This window comes from Nuphar pumila, chromosome 14, assembly GCF_984573655.1.
Source record: "Nuphar pumila chromosome 14, dmNupPumi1.hap1.1, whole genome shotgun sequence".
Lineage (NCBI taxonomy): Eukaryota > Viridiplantae > Streptophyta > Magnoliopsida > Nymphaeales > Nymphaeaceae > Nuphar > Nuphar pumila.
Genome location: NC_143262.1, coordinates 67,259,936 through 67,265,933, shown reverse-complemented (window position 1 = coordinate 67,265,933; position 5,998 = coordinate 67,259,936). Strand labels below are relative to the sequence as shown.

General features: G+C 42.2%; 1 pseudogene; it reads right to left on the bottom strand.

Moving 5' to 3' along the window:
- Nucleotides 1-2,729: 2,729 nt before the first annotated feature.
- Nucleotides 2,730-4,700, bottom strand: LOC149816908 (uncharacterized; annotated as a pseudogene).
- Between the last annotated feature and the right edge of the window lie 1,298 nt (nucleotides 4,701-5,998).

Genomic DNA, 5,998 nt, shown 5'->3' with positions numbered 1-5,998 from the left:
GGTGGTTAACCCCCTGCCGGGGTCGACCCCCTGTCGGAAAGGCATGGGGCAAGGGTCCCCTGCCAGAAAACGCAGAGGGTTAGCCCTCTGCAAGAAACGCAGAGGGTTAACCCCCTGCCGGAAAACGTGGGGGTTAACCCCCTGCCAGAAAACGCGGGGGTTAACCCTCTGTCGGAAAACACGAGGGTTAACCCCCTCCGTTTTCCGGAAGGGGGTTAACCCCCTGCCGGAAACGGCAGGGGACGCAGGGGGTTAATCCCCTGCGTTTTCCGGCAGGGGGTTAACCCCCTGCGTGAACCGGGAGGGGGTTAACCCCCTGCCGGAAACGGTAGGAGGTTAACCCTCTACGTGAAAACAGGGGTTAACCCCCTGCGTGAACCGGGAGGGGGTTAACCCCCTGCGTGAACCTGGAGGGGGTTAACCCCCTGCGTGAAAACGGGAGTTAACCCTCTGCGTGAACCGGGAGGGGGTTAACCCCCTGCCGGAAACGGCATGGGGGCGTCCTTTACCTTTCTCCGGGCGGCAAACGGTGGGACCGGCGGATGGTGGGACCGGCGGACGGTGGGACCGGCGAACGGCGGGAGCGGCGAACGGCGGGAGCAGCGAAAGAAGAAAAGGAAAAGCTGCATGGGATTAGGGTTATTCGAAAGTTAGCGATGGCTTAGCGACAGATTAATTCCGTCGCTAAACCAACATAAAATCAAATTTACGAAAATAGCGACAGATGATATTCTGTCGCCACATCCGTCACTATTTAGCGACGGACTAGATTCCGTCGCGAACGTCGTCGGTAATTGGTGCGATCGTAACGACAAAACAGTACGTCGCAACATCCGTCGCTAATTAGCGACGGACTAGGCGACTGACTATCTTCCGTCGCTATTTTCATAAGATCCATTAATTATAGCGACGGATGTTTGTCGCTCGCTAATCCATCGCTAATGAGCGACGGAAAAATTCCGTCGCTAACATCTGTCGCTAACAACGTATTTTCTTGTAGTGTACAAACTAGCCACAAAAAAAATACAAATTATTAATGACCTAACTCACTTTCGTAGGAATCACGGTTGCATTTAGCTCATGCATTAAGTCCTTTTTAAACCCCTGGGTTACCCCAGTGGACGAGTAAGGTCTCATGTGGGTTTGCAGTGATGCTACCCACAAACATCAATGTCATGCAGAAATTCAAATTCTTTCTAAAAAATGTTAAGCAATTTAAGAAATTAGTTTTAGCAAATACTTCATGTAATTTTCATTCTCAGAACACATTTAGAGATTCTACGCCTCCACGGTAAAAACTTTTCTTTCACTTTTCAAAAAATTGCATTTATCTATGATTCTTTCTCAGAAAATCATGTATTATCAAGTTATTGTTCATTTTTCATCACTTGTATGTTTTCTGTACAGTCTTTCATACTACTTCTAAGCAATGAATTTTTCATTAAGCTCTCATTCTCTTTCTTCTTTGGATTTTTTTTTTCATTTTTCAATTCTTTTCTTTCCTTTCAATTGAGCACTATTTCAAATTTCTAGTTTCCGCGGCCCATGTAACAAGCTTTGGGTCGATGACTCCCAGGCCAGACGACCTTAGGGCATCAAATACAGAGTATCCCTTAGGCTTAATTGCTCGAGCCCCTAGACTTTTCATTTTCATAGTTTAAGTATAGTCTTCTTATTGTCTAGTGCAAAGTCTACATCTCTTAGGCTTTCTATGAAATCCATGTAATGAACTTTCAAGCTGGTGACTCCCAAACCAAATGGCTTTAGGGCACCAGGTGTAGAACACCCTTCAAACTCTACTTGTTTGAATAAAATAGGCCACAAATGCTGACTTAGACAAAGAGCAATTTCTTTTATTATCCTTTTTGTCATGGAACTCAAACACTTCAACTCGTGTCTGAGCCCAACTATTAGGGAATACAAAGACATCAATGACTAAACGTAGTTTCTTTTTTTTTCAAGCTCATACTTTTTCTTTTATTTTTTATTTCCTTAGTAGTTTATCACAACTGTGCATACTTATACTTTGTGATTCAAAATGATCTTTTCACATTCAAATACAGTCTTTTATTTGAAATTCACATACATAATCACTCTTTTTAGCTTTGTTCAAAAAATTTTTTCCTCATGGGGCTTAATTTTTTTTTAAACTGTCAGATTATGTTAAAAACATCTATATATACTATTTTTTTTCTGAAACACCTATTTTTAATGGTTTTAGCTACCTAAGCAGAACAAAATAGGATAAATAGTGTGTATCTAAAACTACCCCCCATGCTTGAATGACACTGTCCCTAGTGGCATGCAAAAATGTAAGAATGCAATGCATATGCACACTAAAGAAAATAACATAAATACAGAAGAAAGGATAGATACAACCTGATGTGCGCATGGCCTCTTAAGTTGATGATTGACTTGATTTTGCTCCACCACTAAGCATATGCAAACACTTAGTTTTATGCTGATCTTGCCAATTATCTACTCCTAAAGCCGTGTCCTGAGTTTGGTAACCTGTACTCACACACTGAAGCGTCAGATATACCTGTATGACAACAAAGATGATCTAAGTAGAAATAGATTCAACAAATAAATGAAAACACAGAAACTCAAAATCCTAATCCTACTATACACATATAATACATCATCTCGCTAAGATCCTACTCTTTTGCGAGATCCCAGACTTCGCACTCACCAACCTGTGAGTCATCTGAAATGTAGGGCTTCAATTTCTACCCATTAACCTTGAATGTGCCTTTGGTATGTGGGTCAAATAATGTCACTGCCTCATGCAAAAACACCTCTCTCACAATGTATGGTTCATCCCAGCGTGACCTAAGCTTTTTAGAAAATAAATGCAAATAAGAATTGAATAGTCATACTTTCTGCTCGAGCTCAAACACTTTTTGGATAATATGCTTATCATGAAAGGCCTTAGTGCGAGCCTTGTAAAGCTTGACATTCTCATATGCATCATTCCTAAGCTCTTCTAGCTCACTGAGTTGCAACGCACGCTCTTTGCCAGCATAGGTCATATCAAAATTGAACTTTTTAATCGCCCAGTAAGCCCTACGTTCCAACTCGACAGAGAGGTGACATGCTTTCCCAAATACTAATCGATACAGCGACATGCCAATAGGGGTCTTACATGTAGTCCTATATGCCCATAAAGTATCATCCAAGCGTTGGGACCAATACTTGTGGTCTGGGCGGACTGTCTTCTCTAAAATCTGCTTGATCTCCCTATTCGAAAACTCAACTAGTCCACTGATCTGAGAATGATAGGGGGTGGCGAATCTATGATTGACAGAGGATTTTCTCAAAAGATAAGCTACCTGTACATTCCTGAAATGCTTTCCACCATCACTAATCATCGCTTGTGGCACACCAAAATGACTACAGATATTGTGCTTAATGAACTTAAGCACCACTCTATGATCATTGGTCTTGGTTGCCATTGCCTCGACTCACTTGGACACATAATCTATCGTCACTAAGATGTATAGATTGAAAAATGACGACAAAAATGAGCCCATGAAATCTATGCCCCAAACATAAAAAATCTCTACTACTAAAATCGGGAGCAAGGGCATCATGTCCGTCTTGGACATATTCCCAGTTTGCTGACATCTGAGACACTCTATAAAACTCATGAGCATCTCTGTGGAGTGTTGGCCAAAAAAATTCAGATTGTAAAACCTTTGCAGCTGTCTTTCTTCTGCTAAAATGCCCACCACAGGCTAACGAATGACAAAAATAAAGAATGGACTCATACTCCTTCTCCGGAATGTACCTCCTAATGATCTGATCCACACAATATCTGAACAACTCTGGTTCATCCCAATAGTAATGCCTCACCTGTGCTAGGAATCACTCTCGCTCGTTTTTAGTCCAATGCACATGAATCTGTCTCGAAAGCAGATAGTTCATAATATCTGTGAACCAGGAAACTGTGAAGTTCCTACGACCATGATCTGCTTATCCATGAATGAATCACTGATCGGTCTCTGATCCTGAGTGGAATCCACGATCAATCTAGAAAGATGGTTTGCTACTACATTCTCGCTAACTTTCTTATCTCGAATCTTGAGATCAAACTCCTATAGCAACAACACCCACCAAATGAGTCTAGATTTGGTGTCTTTCTTGCTGAGAAGATATTTCAATGCAGCATGATCAGAATAGACAACCACCTTGGAACCAAGAAGATAGGACCTAAATTTGTCCAATGCGAACACTACAACAAGCAGTTACTTCTCTGTTGTCATGTAATTCATTTGTGCATCGGCCAGAGTTCTACTCGCGTAGTAAATCACATAGGGCTTCTTATCAGTTTGCTGCCCTAAAATGGCTCCCACAGCATAGTCGAACGCATCGCACATAATCTCAAATGGTAGCGTACAGTCCAAAGATCTCAAAATCGGCGTAGTAGTCAAGGCATCTTTGAGTATCTCAAAGGCTTTCATGCAATCCTCATCAAAATCAAAGGGCTGATTCTTGCCCAATAACGTGCAAAGTGGTTGAGAGATTTTGCTAAAATCCTTGATAAACCACCTATAAAATCTGGCATGCCCTAAGAACGAATGTACCTGCCTCATCATAGTAGGTGAAGTCAATCATGAAATCGACTCAACCTTGGCTCTATCCACCTCGATCCCTCTCTTGAACACAATGTGTCCAAGTACTATCCCCTACTGGACCATAAAGTGACTCTTCTCCCAAGTGAGCACCAGATTAGTCTCCATACATCTACTCAGTACTCGAGTAGGTTTCTGGAGATAATCCTCAAATGAAGAGCCATACACAGAAAAATCGTTCATAAATAGCTCCTTGACATCATCCACCATGTCAGAGAAGATAGCTATCATACACCTCTGAAATGTCATTGAGGCATTGCATAGCCCAAACGACATACGCCTGAATGTGAAGGTACCATACGAACATGTGAATGTGGTCTTCTCCTGATCATCAGAGTGGACAACTACTTGATTATATCCAGAGTATCCATCTAAGAAACAATAGTAGCTCTGTCTAGCGAGTCTCTCTAAAATCTGATCTATGAATGAAAACAGGAAGTGGTCCTTTCGTATTGCAACATTCAATTTCCTGTAATCTATGAAGACTCGCCACCCCGTGGTGGTCCTCATCGAAATATTTTCTCCCTTCTCATTCTCTATAATAGTGAGTCTAGATTTTTTAGGCACAACCTGAATCGGGCTGACCCACTGGCTATCAGAAATGGGGTATATGATCCCAACATTCAACCACTTGACCACCTCATTCTTCACCACTTTTTTCATGTTAGGATTCAACCTTCTCTGCATATCTCACACCGGTTTGGATTCCTCATCACAATGAATCCGGTGCATGCAGAATGAAGGGTCTATCCCTCTCAAATCCGCTACTCCCCAGCCAATGGCTGCACTATGCTCTCGCAAAATGTCAATCAATCTACGCTCCTGCTCTTCAGTGAGCTGCGAAGAGATGATCACAGACAATGTTGCCACCACTCCCAAATATGCATACTTGAGTGAATCAGGTAAGGGCTTCAGCTCAATCTCTGGGGGAGACTCTATCGACAATCTAGCTGGGGTCTCGACAAGTGGTGGGAGAGACTCTAAACTCCCTTTCCAAGGATGGACACCTGATTCTACAGAAGATACATCTACACTATCGCTATAACTATCCTCTACAGTATAATACAACTCTAAGGAATCATCTGTCATGTACATCTCGGGATGTGCTTCCACTAACTCCTGAACAACATCGATCTAGAAGCACTACGTATCTCCAACTGAACCCATCACGACATTGAAAATGTTCAGCCTGACCTTTTGGTTGCTAAATAATAAGTCCATGCCTCCGATTCTGCAATTGATACATGCATTGGCAGTTGCCAAAAATGGTCTACCTAGAATGATTAGAGTCTGGTCCTGACTATCCACTCCCTTCATATCAAGGATAATGAAATCGATCAAAAAATAGAAATCCTCCACTTTCA